Raw genomic sequence first — 15,564 nt, forward strand, 5'->3', positions numbered from 1 at the left:
CTCTCTCTCTTTGCTCCAGTCTCCTCCTCCTCTCTAAACCTTTCCTCCCGCCCATCCTTCCTTCTTGTCCAATGACAGGCCTCATTCTATCTTGTACCTGCCTTCACCTGCATAATGACAGCATCCTACAAACAACAGTTGAATTGCACCTGAGAGACAGAGAACCCAGTAGTCACTCAGTCCCCGAGGCTGAGTGCCTCACCTGTGGGAGTCATCCCACAGCAGCTGTCTCTCACTGGAGAGACCGACAACTCCACAGTGGCTCAGTCCCCAAGAATGAGTGTTTTGCCAGTCCCAATCCAGCGCCGAAAACCTGGAGAGCCCCTGGCCCTTTGTCCATGATGGAAGCCCAGAAATGCTGGTTCTGGGATCGGTGATACCGGTGAAGAGTCAAGAACAACAGAATGGATCAGGTCATCTCCAAGAGGGAGATCTGAGGAGACAAGGGAGGATCAGTCCTGCTAAGGATGAGTCTTCCTTCTGACATGCTCTTTTTTAATCTGGACTGCTATTAGATGATGCCATCCGCATCAACTGAGACGTCAAGACGGTGCGTCAGGTGAGGACCCTACTCAGGGAGCACTGATTTGTGGCAAGTTGACATCAAAACCAACAATATTGGCAGGGGAGCGTTGGGGTGTGGTCCGTCATTAGGGTTCCTTCAGCTTTGTGTGCAGCTGTTAACTCTTTACATTCTGGGTGTCTGGGCCGCCATTTGCACTCAGGCCCTATCAGTGCTGGAGGACGGTAGTCAACTCTTTCATCTCATTTCCCAGATGAGGAAACGGAAACCCAGACTGACCTAAGCCCGCCCCCACCCCCCCCAAACAAAACAAAAACAAAAAGTGCAAGAACCCTGTAGTGAGAGGAGGGGGTGCCTCTGATCCTGCGGGTGGTCTGGCCTGCTCTGCCCTGCTGTGAGGCCTGTGGAAGAAGATGCAGAAGGTTGCTCTCTCCCAGAGTGCACACACTCCTCCACTGCAGCCAGGCTACACAAGCAGTCTGAGAGAGAAGCTGTCTCTCTGCGCTGACCTCTCTCTTGCATGACCAATGTCCTTTCCAGAGCAGCCACATGTGCCTCAGTTCCCTCCCAATGCCTTCAGACTCACCTCTGCCCTCAGCCCCCGTGCCTGTCTTCCCAGTCACTCTGGAACCTGTTCCACCGTCGTGTCTCTGAAAAGGCTTCCAATAAGACCGATCAGCGAGTGTGATCTCTCCCTGGGTCACTGGACAGATGTTTGGCAACGTTTAGGGGCATTAAAGTCTGTTTTAAAGTCACTATCACTAGCGACAATGATGCTCCAGTTTCCCAAGGCACAGTCCAAGCCAGGACTGTGTCAGTCCGTACAGGACTCTCTGCTCTCACACCCTTTGGTGAACTCTAGATGACTCTGAAATCATCCTATCTTAGCCAGAGTGGGGAGCATTCCCTGTGACAGTCACTCACGGGGACGTTGTGACTGAGGTAAAGGGGACAATGCTGTGCTGCTACCATCGTAGTCCTTCCTTTGCACGAGGGGTTGTTTGCCATTGATCCAAACGTCCCTTTCTAGCTACACAAGCACAGTGCTTGATGGACGGAATGAACTGGCTGACGGATGCTTTCCTGTGCTACCATATCCCCTGATATTACGACATTAAACCCAATACAAGGCTTCTCTGGAGTGGTCTTTTCCTCGTTACTCTTAAAGTTTCTACTTCTGTAACCAAAGCAATTTGAAGAAGAAGGCATTTATTTGTCTTACTCTTCATTGAAAGAAGACAGGGCAGGAACAAACACAGCAAGAAAATGGAGGCAGGAGCTGATGCAGAGGCCATGGAGGAGAGCTGCTCACTGGCTTGCTTCCCTTGGCTTGCTCAGTCTGCTTGCTTATAGAACCCAGGACCACCCGCCCAGGAGTGACCCCACCCACATCAGACTGGGTCCTCCCCATCAATCACCAACTAAGAAAATGCCCTAGAGGCTTGCCTACAGCTTGATCTTAGGGAGACATTTTCTCAAGTGAGACACTGGCTCCTCCAGAGACTCTAGCTTGTGTCAAGTTGACATAAAACTAGCCAGCACGCATGGGGGCATTCAAACAGAAAAGTGGTGGAGACAGTAGTGTGTCAGCCATAGCTGATGAGACAACAGACCAAGACACAGAAAGGGTAAAGCCATGGCTAATTAATGGCTAAAGGGCAAAGCTAAGCTGGCAGGAGAACAGTGGAACAGCCCGACTGCACTCACAGCAGCAAAACCAGCAGACGGGCAGCAGCCGCTCAAGCGGCAGTGACTGTGACAGTGGCCATAACAACTGGAGAAAACCAAACAACTGAAGACAGAAACCAGCGTCAGAATGAGAGGGACGGCAGCGTGCAGAGAAGAGAGACACAGCTGAAGGACACTGGCTTCAAAGAGCCAGAGAATAGAATGGGAAGCAGTTCTGGAGAGTTGTCAAGTCTTTAGGGTGGAGGGCCTCAAAGAGCCCAGGCCTGAGGTGAGAAATCTAACACTGGCCTCAGAAGAACCCTATGTTGGGCTTACACAATGGCAAAATGTCCTGACATCCTAGATCTACACAAGAGCATTCATTCTAATGCTAGAAAGAGCCACCTGCAACTGCTCCCTAGGGCCTGTTGCCACTGTCCCCTGCTGCCGGTTGTCAAGGGCTACAAAGGCTTGCAAGGCCAACTTTGAGCCCTTTCTCCTTGCAAAGGAGACCCGACCTCCAACTATCAGAGCTCAGCAACCATCCTCTCGGAGTCTAATCTTTTGTTCTTCCTTTCCTTCGCCTTTTAGTGTAACTAAGTATCCCTCTGTCCATTCCACCTCCTTACTGGATTCCTGGGTGAACCATACTGCAGGCTTTCACTCTTGTTATTTCTGTACGATTCTGTTCACGGGCTGCTAAATCTCTCCCGAAATCCACTTATTTGCCTGCTGTGTATACGTTTCCCTTACATTTGTTGCTACTGCTGTTGTGCGGAATGTGGTATTTCACATTCCTTATCCAGCAACGGTGGCTGTGTGGTTTGTGGGTCTGTTTCCTTTGCTTTGTTTCTGGCTTTGATTTTGGTCTTGCAGTGCTGAAGCTGGAACCCTGGGCCTGGTCCCTGCAGGGCCAGCGCTCTATCACACCCTGTGTTGTTCTTGGTCATGGTCTCATTTTCCTTGCCGCTCACTTCCACACTAACGCCCCTGCCCAACGCTGTTGTCAAGAAGGCACAAACGAGCTGCCCAAGCAACTTTGGTTTTTCTCTTCCTTTTACCTCCATACCCAGCACTTTTGCCTTGAAGTCCTGTTTGCAAGAAACCTAGGGAACCATGGTAGATCCACAGCGAGACTTGCTGAATTACGGTCAGAGAATAGGGAAGGCGTCGTGTATTCGTGCCCACTGGCACCTCCCCAGCTCGGTGTTGACATAAATTGTGAAGAGAATCCTCACAACATTCCAAGAAATCCCTATATTGCTACATCACCTTTGATAGCTACTATACCACACCCAGGAGGTGGGGTCTGGCGGGGCAGGGTGAGCTCCTGACGATCAAAGCCATCTTCATATGAAATCCTGGGTGAAATAATTTCCGTAGAGATGTTGCTTTGAATCCTTAATTTATAAACCTGAAAGAAAAAAAAATCCAATTCACTGAGAACTCTCAGAGACGGGCAGTCAGGACGCAAGCTTCCCAGTGTGCGCAGTACTGGTACAGCCCCCACAGAAAGCGGATCAGCAGACCGGTCGTATCCAAGCTTGGCAAGGGAGCGGGCACATGGCACTTCCACGAGCAGCGGCTCACACACCAGGGCAGCTGTTTGCCGAGAGGCACACAGGAATGTCCATCAATGGACTCCAGCAACAATGCAGCCTTTGACTCAGCAGTTACCCAGGGAGGAACATCACTCGGTCCGCGGTCAAGCTCTCAAGCACATCCGGAAGCGCCAGCAGGCACAGTGACTCAGTCCTCTGGTTCTTTTGATGCTCTTAGCTTCCCTAATGCTGACTGCAGCACTGCTCACCCTCATGCCAGCCTGACAAAGCATGCATTATGAACACCTTTTTGGAAACTCAGTGCAGGGAGCCCAGCGGGGTGCAGAGTGGGAGTTCGGATCCAGCTGGGTGGCAGCCATCACCTGAGAACTAGATGGAGGAACGGATGACTGTCTGAGCCTTCAGTTCACAGGCACTGACATACCAAGCTACCTAGCAGGCTGGCTCTGGAGTGGGCCTTCTCGAACACCTGCGACCCTCCCAAACCTGGAGAATGGATAGAAAGAGCTACATTCACTCCTGAATAGCCAAGGCTGCTGTGCCCATAGCCACATGGAGAACAGTAGTGGACCCAAGGGCTCCTCCAAGAAAGAGGCTCACAGCCAAGGTCATAGAAAGCCACAAAGGGCTGAGGAAAAAAGGTCAGGAATAAAGGAAGCCCCACGTCCTGCAGAGAGTCCGTGCTTTCCCTTCCAACCCTTCACAGACAGAAGGCCAGAAGCCCAAGATCAAGGTGTCTGGAAGATCTGGGAAGTAGCCAGCCATCCTTCTCCCTGGATACTGTCAGCAACCCTGGCACCCTTGACTGGTCAAAGCAAAGTCAACCTTCACCTTCACACAGCTTTCTGTGCTGGTGTCTGTCCCCAAACTTCCCCTCTTGTGACAGACACCACCAATCCTATTCAATGAGGGCCACCCTAGTGACTGTGTCATTACTTGGTTAGCTCTGAAAAGTCCCTGTCTCAGGTCCTGGTCACATTCTAAAGGACGCATGTTGAGAATTCAAATGAGATCATCTTAGGGAGACACAATTCCATTGATAAATATTCATGATGTGTTCAATATTCATGAGAAGATGAGCCCATGTGCACATTTCCCAAGGTCTGTCTTCTGAGGGTTTGTGTGCTGGAGAAGAAGGTTTTGCATTTCTCAGGACCTGTCCTGAGTTGAAGAAGATCCCCCAAGTCCAAGCCCAGGTGGACCCTTGGGGGAAAATCCAGGTGTGGTGTTTACCCCTGAATTTCCAGAGCTCAGAAAGCTTGTCAAGGGTGACAGCTATGAGTTTGAGGCCAGCATGGGCTACATAGTGGGTTCTCAGCAAACCTGGACTACAACGGGAGAGCTTCTCTCAAAAAAAAAAAAAGCAGACTAAGAATGATTGTTTGCATATGTAACCCCAGAACTTGGAGGACTGAGGCAGGATTGATTTTAATGACAGACTGGGAGGAAGAGATGGTTTTCGAATTTGTGTCCATTCACCTTGAACTTGGCTGAGAGAGGATGAAGCCTCTGTCTTGTTCCCAGGGCATTCAGAAAACAGTTGTTGAATTTGGAAGTGAGCGAACAGGTGGGTGTGTAAAAAACATATCAAAAGTTAGAATTCCCACGGAAGTGTGCATGGCCTGATGCAGAGCAAAGTGGCTCTAGGAGGGAGTGTGTGGGTCAAAGAGTGACGCTTCATGCACTGTCAGGGTTTCCCCACAGCCTGCTCATTCCTCAGTCACCAAGAGACAACAGAGCAACCTCTTGATCACAAAGAAGAAGCAGACTTACTATACCTACACCACATATACACACACATAGACACACACACATAGACACACACACAAACACACACACACACACACACACACACACACATAAACACACACACCCCAGTGTGTTCTCTTTCTTATCTGGGAACTGATATGTCTTCACCTTTTTTCTTTAATTTAATTAATTCATTAATTCATTAATTCATTAATTTTATGTCTTCATCTTCTTATCTGGCTTGTTGAAGGGCCATCTTCTTCCCTGGACTCAGGCCTGCTCCTCCTCATCTACCCTAGCTCTGCTCCAAGGCCAGCAGCTCTCTTCCTGAAAGGACATCTCTTCTGCACTCCTTCAGAGCAGTCGAAGTGGCGGGCATCAGCTGGGGTGTCAGGCTGAGCAAGGATTCTGACCAGCTTTCTTGAAAAGACCAAGACCTGATCTGGGACACGAAGTTTTAGGAATTCCACTGTAAGGAAGAAAAGCCAGGTACAAAGAACCAGGTAAACCCAAGATTTCAGTGTATGTTTTCCTACCTCAGAGTCTCCCTGACCCTCTCCCCAGCAAGGGCTCATTTCCAATTCTCCACATATATAACTCTGCTTTAATACCTTGAGACACACTGAAGACACATATGTACCATGTTCATCCCAGACACAAGGTTCTCTGATGTGCAGTTACAGTGTGGGAGGTTCTGGGTCAAGTGAGATGTGATAGGATTAGTTTTATCAGATCCTATGTTAATGCAGCATTAAAGAATGAGTCTTGGGCAGGAGAGATGGCTCAGAGGTTAAGAGTACTGTCTGCTCTTCCAGAGGTCATGAGTTCAATTCCCAGCAACCACGTGGTGGTAGAACGCTGTATACATAATAAATAAATCTTTAAAAAAAAAAGAATGAGGGGTTGGGGATTTAGCTCAGTGGTAGAGCGCTTGCCTAGGAAGCACAAGGCCCTGGGTTCGGTCCCCAGCTCCGAAAAAAAGAGCCAAAAAAAAAAAAAAAAGAATGAGTCTTCCTTCCTCTTGGAAGTTCTTCAAAACAAGAATGAGCCCAGATATGAAGTCTTCACTTCTTTCCCTGTGCCTTCCATATGTCTGTCATCTGTGGTGTGACCTGTGAGTTGTCAATCACATGTGTCTGATGTCTATCCATCCTCTGTCCCCAACAAAGGGGGTCTGTATTTACTGAACAACATAGAAAGCATGGCGCTAGGGGAGGATGAATTCTCCTTCTACAGATATCCTGTTCAGTCACTCAAGGGAGGAAGCCATTTTACCATCCCCCAACTGACACAGAAAAGCACTCAAAACTGGAAACAAATGTTGCCAACCTATTTCCAGCTGTTATGGTGGATACATGTTAAGGTTCCTTTGAACCCATTAGCTGTTTTCAGCAAATGATTACCACAACACACACACACACACACACACACACACTCACACACTTCTGAACCAGGAGTAAGTATGGAAGAAATTCAAGCCACGTATTTAGCTGAGATTGTAAAAGCTGATGACATAGGAAGTCCAGGGCATAGTAAGGTTGGTTACATTGTTTCCTTAAATACAATTTAAACAGACCCAGTACATAGTTTTAAATGATTTTCAGGCATATTATGAGCTGAATGACAAGATCTGGCAAACATTCGATTTCTGAAGGCATGAGATATTTTCAGATAATTCTACTCCCACAAGATTCCCTCAGTAATTCAACCTTGCATTTTGTCATGCTCCACTGTGAGAAAAGCCTTCTGCAGCAGAGAGCCCCCATGACCTTCCTACTTCTCTGAGTCGTTCTAAATTTGATAAATCACTGCGGATTTTATGAGCCATTCTGGGTCTGGAGATGTGACTACAAGAAATTTCAATTTGAATATCCTGTACAAATGAATAGCTGACAAACTATTTTTCTTTTATTAAAAGATCTATCTATCTATCTATCTATCTATCTATCTATCTATCTATCTTGTGGATAAATGGCCCATACATATGCAGTGCCCAAGGAAGCCAGAAGGACATCAGATCCCCTGAAACTGGAGATATAGACAGTTGTGATCCCCACCACCCCACTGTGGGTACTGGGAACAAGAACAAGAGCAGTCAATGTTCTTAACTGCTGAGCCATCTCTCCAGACCCAGGAGCTATTTTTTTTTTGTTATGTTCTTAAAATAGATTGGATGCTGGCGTGGAATGCTTCACCTCGGACCTTCCCTGGAGTTAGGCTGAGAGAAACCAGGCAGAGCAAGCCTCTCAGAGTGGTTGCACAGTCAGCAACTATCTTAATGCAGGGAAATTTCCAGTGATTTTTCTCACAAAAAGAAAAGTCTCCAGGGCATTATTCAGCGAACAAAAAAACTTGATGAAATGTTTGTGCTATTTTAAAATTGCCAAATCAAGGACATGACGTGCTTTAAAAGTCACTGCCAAAAATACGAGAAGCATCTTCCAGACCCAGAAAAGAGAGTTGAAACATCTGTGCTCTGTTTCCATTGTGGAGGACAGGGCTGTGTGACTGATAAGGACGGTCCTTTGCATGTAAATACTGTGATGCCCTGGGCACAGTTTCACTGGTGATGGGTACCCAGACGCCTTGGAGGGATGGCGGGTTTGTATCCAGATGTGCAGATAGGTGTGATGCTCTAAGGATGGAGAGAGCCAGCCCACAATGGGAATCCCTGTACGTGTGGTACCACCTTGGATTAGTAGCAAGGCAGTCATGCTAGAACCTATCATCATTGTCTATATTAGTATGTTCGTGTTAGTGAAAAGGTCTGTGTATTCTACATTGCATTCTGTCCATTCACCTGTCAACAGACGGTTGGTCCCAGCCTCTTGCCGCTATGACTGGAACAGCCACAGACATTCTGGTGTGTGTCTTCTGGGGGGCATAGTGTCTTGGGTAAATCCTTAGAAGTAGAAAGGCTGCATCATATGACAGTTGATGTGTGATCCTACCATCAAATTGAGAGGATCTAGAAGATAAACCACTGGGAAAGTCTCCAGGGGAGTTTTCAGATTGGGTTAAGTGAGATGGGAAGACACGCCCTAAACATGTGTGGCTCTATTCCCTGACTGAGGAAAAGGCAGCAAGCAAGATAAGCTCTGTGCTCTCTCTCTCTCTCTCTCTCTCTCTCTCTCTCTCTCTCTCTCTCTCTCTCTCTCTCTCTCTCTCTCTCTCTCTCTCCTTACTGACGACAGGTGCCTCCAACCCTGCTACCATGCTTTCCCCAGCTCTGACGGACTGCATCCCTACAGCTGTGAGCCAAAATAAACCCCTCCTCCCTTAAGTTGCTCTTGCCAGGTGTATTGTCACAACAGCGAGAAAAGGAACTAATGCAGTGTTTCTACGTAACCGTGAGGCAGCCTTTTAAAGTGGCTGCGTGGTTTATGCCCACCCTGGCTCAGCACCCCTGCCCTTTGGCCTTGTCAGATGTTCTAAGGAGCCTGGTACTATCTTCTTATTTTCTACCTCTCTAACAACAATGACAGCAAACGCCTTTTGGTTACTTCTTGGCATGTGTATCCCTTCAGTGTGAAAATCCAGCTGGAAGCAGGTGCGCCGCTGTTGTTTAGAGCCATGGTGAGCCGTGGAAACTGCCTCTGGATCTGTGGCTCTGCTTCTCATTGTCATAACGGAAGTCTTAAATTAACTTTTTAAAAGATTTTTTTTATCGATTTCCATTTCATGATTGCGATTTCTGGATACTGTCTATGAAATTTTGGCTCTTTATATGCTCTGAAGGCTGTTCTGTAACACTCTCTTCTAGAAACTTTGAACTATGATTATGCAGTGTAATGTAATTGCGTATGCTGTGAGGGAAGGTAAAATTCAAGTCACCCACCCCCACCCATATAGATTCCCTGTGGCTCCAGTGCCTCTTCCTCATTGAATTCCCATAGTGCCTACGTTGAAAATGCATTGACCACTATGGGAGCCCAAATCCCCCGAACCCACTCTTGTTAGTTTAATTTGTCTGTGTCGTTCTGTTCAGGTAACTGTGTTGATCATTCCTCAAGTCCTTTCTTGGATATTATCCAGCCTATTAATAATACTATACCATATACCTTTTTGAAAGATACTTTTCTGGGGCTGAGGAGATGACCCAGTGGCTAAGAGTGCTTGCTATTCTCCCAGAAGATCCACATCAGGGGGTTTACAACTGCCTGTAACTCCAGGGCACCCAATACCCTCTTTTGGCCCTCACAGGCACCTATACTTTACTTGGCATGCATGCACACAAGCACAGATTCAAGCAAGTCTTACACTTGAGCTCATGAGGAATGGGAATGTCTACACATGGCATGGGGTCTTGGTGCATTCATGTTTAGAATTCCCAAGTATCTTCTGCATTCCCTGTCTTCATCCTTTATACCCATGTCCATCATAGTTATCTTATACTGCCTCTCTGATTAATTCAACCTTTATGTCACCTCTGAATTTCCCCCAATTGACTATATGTCTCTTAATTGGGAATCTCTTTCTAGCCCAGTAATTCCTTAAGATGGTGTACAGTGAGGATATTGTTTTTGCAGACTCTAGGTTCTGTTGTCTTCTTTTGAAGAGTGTAGAATCCCCACAGTAAGTTAACTTTCCACAGCCATGACTGTCAACTTGGTCCTATGGAGACTTGGTTCTAGGTTTTGCCACAGTGTGTCTATTGGGGTTTTCCTATTATATTTTCAAGCCAAAAAAAGTAGCATAACTCTTTAGAAGTGTTTGGCACTTCAGTGAGAGCTCAAGGTCTGCCAGGTATAATAGCCAACAGTCTATCACTGTGGCAAAACAACTGAGAGAAACAACTTGGAAGGAAGGAAGGAAGGGTTCTTAGGGTTCGTGGTATTAGAAGTTTCAAATTATAGTCATTTGGTTCTGTTGGTTTAGAGCCTGTGGCAAGGCAACGTCACATCTTGCTTAGACAGAACTGTTCCCCTCATAGTAATCAAAAGCAAAGGAAAAGACAAGAAGGGTCCAGTCCCATTATTCCTTTCAAGAACATGGACCAATGACCTAACTTCCTCTCATCAGGTCCGGCTTTCTAAAGATTCCACCATCCGCATTATAGTTTGCATCTCTGTGATAAATCTCTGACCAAAACTACTTAGAGAAGGACAGGGTTTATCTCATCTTACAGCTCCCAGGACACAGTTCATCACTGAGGTAAGTTAGGGCAAAAACCTGAAGGCAGAAACCGACGCAGAGACCGTAGAGGAATGCTTCTTACTTGCTTGCTCTCCATGTCTTGTTCATCCTTTCTAATGCCACCCAGGACCACCTGCCCAGCACTGGTTCTTCCCACAGTAGGCTGAGCCCTTCCACATTAATCACCAGTCAAGAAAATGCCTGACAAACAAGCCTATGGGCCAATCAGATAGAGGCAGTTCCTCGACAGAGGTTCCCTCTTCCCAGATGATTCAACTTGACAAAACTGCACAACCTTAATGGTGTAGGAAGCTGTTGGATGAGCTTTCAAAACATGGTCCTTTGGGAGATACTTCCAAACCACAGCCCCATGCCCCATTAACTCAGCTGGACCCGAACTCTTTCCCAAGCACTAGGCAGGTGCTAACAACCTCTGCTCAGCTCTTTCAGGATTCTCGCTGCTGCCTTCTTCTAGGTTTCTTGGAGAACCATCCACACATGCTGCTCAGGACTCAATATAGAGTGGATATTTAGCATCTTGAAACTTCCTTCCTCATGGTTTTCCCATTTTTTTCCCCACTGATTTTGTAGCCCCAGACTCAGACATGTAACTCTTCGGTCCACCATCTTGAGACCTGTTCCTGGTATAGCTCAATGATGACAAATGGCTCACTGGGAAGATGTCACCTCGTTTGTGTCCCTTATGCAAATGTCTACTTGGGTTCTCGTCTGGCCTCTGACTCCCTGGTACTCACAAATGGCTCCTTTCTATACAGACAGGTTTAGCATCGTTATTGTAGGAAGAATGGGTTTTTGATGTAGCTTCACCTTCATGGCTAGGACCTGAAGGTACCTGCCGTGTGTGTGTACCTGTGTGTGTGTGTGTGTGTGTGTGTGTGTGTGTGTGTGTGTATGTGTGTGTGTGTTTAAGCCAACTGATTCAACAGCTAATAAATACCACACTGAGGAAAGTTGATTCTATGTCTAATCAATAAGCATTTGTAGCATTTCTTTGCCACAAGTAAAAAGAGCATTGGTTTTTATATCCTACTTTACACAGCAACATAGAAAAGGCTCTACGTGGTCCAGTGAATTGTCTTTCTAAAGGATTTATTTTGTTTTATAGGTATGAGCCGTTTGTCTGTATCTTTGTGTGTATGTACATCATGGTCATTCTTGGTGCCCAAGGAGGTCAGAAGAGAGAATTGGAACCCTGGAACTGGAGTCCTAAATGGTTGGGAGCAACCACATGGGTGTTGGGAACTGAATCCAGGTCCTCTACAAGAGCAGCCAATGCTCTTAACTGCTGAGTTGTCTATCCAGCCCCTCAAGCACATTTTCTAAACACTTGTGGAGCCACAACCCTAAACAAGGGAAGCTCTTGGGAGAATAGAAGGCAAGCTTGGTCCTAGGCTTCAGAGAGCTGCCCTGAGACAGCTACAGAAGAATGCCCTAAGGGTGACAGGCAACATGTCTTGTAGGTACAAGGACTTGACTTTGACCAAAGCCCAGGAGGAGGAGGGAGGGGAGGAAGAGAAGGATGGAGGGGAAGAGGAAGAGGAAGGGGAAGAGAAGAACAAAGGTCTCCTGGATAGCTAGCTTTGTGAAGAACTGCCACCCACAGTTTTCCTCCTCCCAGAGACACACATGTCCAAGCATCACATACACACACACACACACACACACACACACACACACACACACAGAGGGGGTGGGACAGGTGCCCAGAGACACACATGTCCAAGCATCACATACACACACACACACACACACACACACACACACACGGGGTGGGACAGGTGCCCAGAGACACACATGTCCAAGCATCACATACACACACACACACACACACACACACACACACACACACAGAGGGGTTGGGACAGGTGCCCAGAGACACACATGTCCAAGCATCACATACATACACACACACACACACACACACAGAGGGGGTGGGACAGGTGCCCAGAGACACACATGTCCAAGCATCACATACACACACACACACACACACACACACACATACACACACACACACAGAGGGGGTGGGACAGGTGCCCAGAGACACACATGTCCAAGCATCACATACACACACACAAACACACACACACACACACACACACACACACACACAGAGGGGGTGGGACAGGTGCCCAGAGACACACATGGCATGTCCAAGCATCACATACACACACACACACACACACACACACACACACACAGAGGGGGTGGGACAGGTGCCCAGAGACACACATGGCATGTCCAAGCATCACATACACACACACACACACACACACACACACACACAGAGGGGGTGGGACAGGTGCCCAGAGACACACATGTCCAAGCATCACATACACACACACACACACACACACACACACACACAGAGGGGGTGGGACAGGTGCCCAGAGACACACATGGCATGTCCAAGCATCACATACACACACACACACACACACACACACACACACACACGGGGGTGGGACAGGTGCCCAGAGACACACATGGCATGTCCAAGCATCACATACACACACACACACACACACACACACAGAGGGGGTGGGACAGGTGCCCAGAGACACACATGTCCAAGCATCACATACACACACACACACACACACACACACACACACACAGAGGGGGTGGGACAGGTGCCCAGAGACACACATGGCATGTCCAAGCATCACATACACACACACACACACACACACACACACACACACAGGGGGTGGGACAGGTGCCCAGAGACACACATGGCATGTCCAAGCATCACATACACACACACACACACACACACACACACACACACACACACACACACAGAGGGGGTGGGACAGGTGCCCAGAGACACACATGGCATGTCCAAGCATCACATACACACACACACACACACACACACACACACACACACAGAGGGGGTGGGACAGGTGCCCAGAAACACACATGGCATGTCCAAGCATCACCCTCCCACTCCACCTCCTTGTCGGTAGAAAATTCCTGACCTAAGTGGCACTTGGGAGTGTGCGATCCCACGGGAACAACACTTGAAATAAGTTTGAGAACTTCAGCATTCTAACTAGTCACAAGTTAGTGGCGACACAGTCACATTTAGTACTGGGTCCCTCCAGGATTTCTCTGACAGTCACAGCGATGTTGTTCCAAAGGTCCGAATGGGCAGCTTGATGGAGGAAGGCTTTAAATGGCACATTGAATGGCACCAGTGTCGGTGACATTCAGGCAGCCATGCTGGACCTCATAATAAAGTCACTGGAGTCTTACATGGACTCCATGTCCATGGGCCCCTGGCCTGCCCTGTAAGAGAAACCCAGAAGCTTGCATCATACCCTTGTAGTCTCTTCACATATTCCAGTTTGGTTATTAATAGGACTTCTAGTCTTTTCTTACAGAACCTCCTATGGTTGTTTCATGCAGTCCACTCAGGAAACTATCAACCCCAGCAAGAGAGGGCTATAACTGAACTGGGAACCGTGGTTGAAGGGAAAGAATGGAAAAATGATCAGAGGCGAAGGAAAAAGACAAGTGTGGGCATCTGGTTGGGTTTAGGCGGGAATACAAGAAAGAGCCTGAGACAACCCCCAAGTGTTTCCTCTACCAAACCTGAAGTTTGTTGGAAATGGTGTGTGGTGGTTTGAACAGGAATGGCCCTCACAGACTCACAGGTTTGAATACTTGGTCGTAGGGAGTGATGCTATTAGGAGGTATGGCCTTGTTGGACTGGTGTGACTTTGTTGGAGGAAGTGTGTCATTGGGGGTGGGCTTTGAGATCTCCTGTGCTCAAGCCAAGCCCAGTGTGTCTCTCTTCCTGCTGCCTGTGGGTTCAGATACAGACCTCTCAGCTCTTCTAGCATCATGGCTGCCTGCTTGTCACCATGCTTCCCACCCTTACAATAATGGTCTTGGGCTGGAGAGATGGCTCAGTGGTTAAAAGCACTGATTGCTCTTCCAGAGGTCCTGAGTTCAATTCCAGAAACCACATGGTGGCTCACAACCATCTGTAATGGGATCCAATTCCCTCTTCTGGTGTGTCTGAAGACAGCTACAGTGCACTCATATACATAAACTATAAATAAATCCTAAACTTGTAAAAAAAACGGTCTACACCTCTGACCTGTAAGCCGGCCCCAGTGAAGTGTTTTCCTTTATAAGAGTTGCCGTGGTCATGGTGTCTCTTTACAGCAGTAGAAATCCTAATTATAATAGGTTGTCCACAGGTATTTAAGAAAGCCACTTGGAGTGAGTTGAACCACTTACTCTTTTGGAAATATGTATATGAGCCATTGAAAGAAGCTGCTGAAAATGGCTGGCTGGCCATGGGAGACAAGCCACCAACCCCCCTGGCAGGACATGGAACTTGTTCTTAGTCCCCACCGGTGCCCATAATCTTGGCCCCATGTTCTACCACAAGAGGCTTTGCTCCCTTCTGCCAGTTGTCCTAGGAGGGACTGTAGCTCACCCTGGCTCTCTCCATTATAGTCCAATAATATATATTTCCATCCTTTGCAGGTGGAGAGCAGTAGAGGAGGCCAGGTAGGACCCCATGATGACTTAATGCGTCCAGCTTGATCTCTCTGACAGCTCCTATGGGCCTCTCCCCCAGAAGCTCTGAGTCTTCACACTAACCAGACTGGATCCCTTGTAACTTCCCAGCCCCCTGCAGAGCTTGCCCTGTGAACAAAGAAATAAGTCCAGGGAGGGAAACTCTATAGCAGTCAACTGTACATACAGTGTCCTTTACCCAGACTGCCCTTGTCTCCTTTTCTCTTTCCCTGGATCCTTTCTAAAGGTGGCATTTGCATTTAAGGAGGATCTCAGAGATGGTCTTGGAGATGAACACAGTAGCCCTGGTCATCAAGTGTTCTCTCAATGCTCTGAAACAGTGTTCTGGTGTTGTTGTGTGGTACA

This window comes from Rattus norvegicus, chromosome 9 (genome assembly GCF_036323735.1).
Source record: "Rattus norvegicus strain BN/NHsdMcwi chromosome 9, GRCr8, whole genome shotgun sequence".
NCBI classification, from domain to species: domain Eukaryota; kingdom Metazoa; phylum Chordata; class Mammalia; order Rodentia; family Muridae; genus Rattus; species Rattus norvegicus.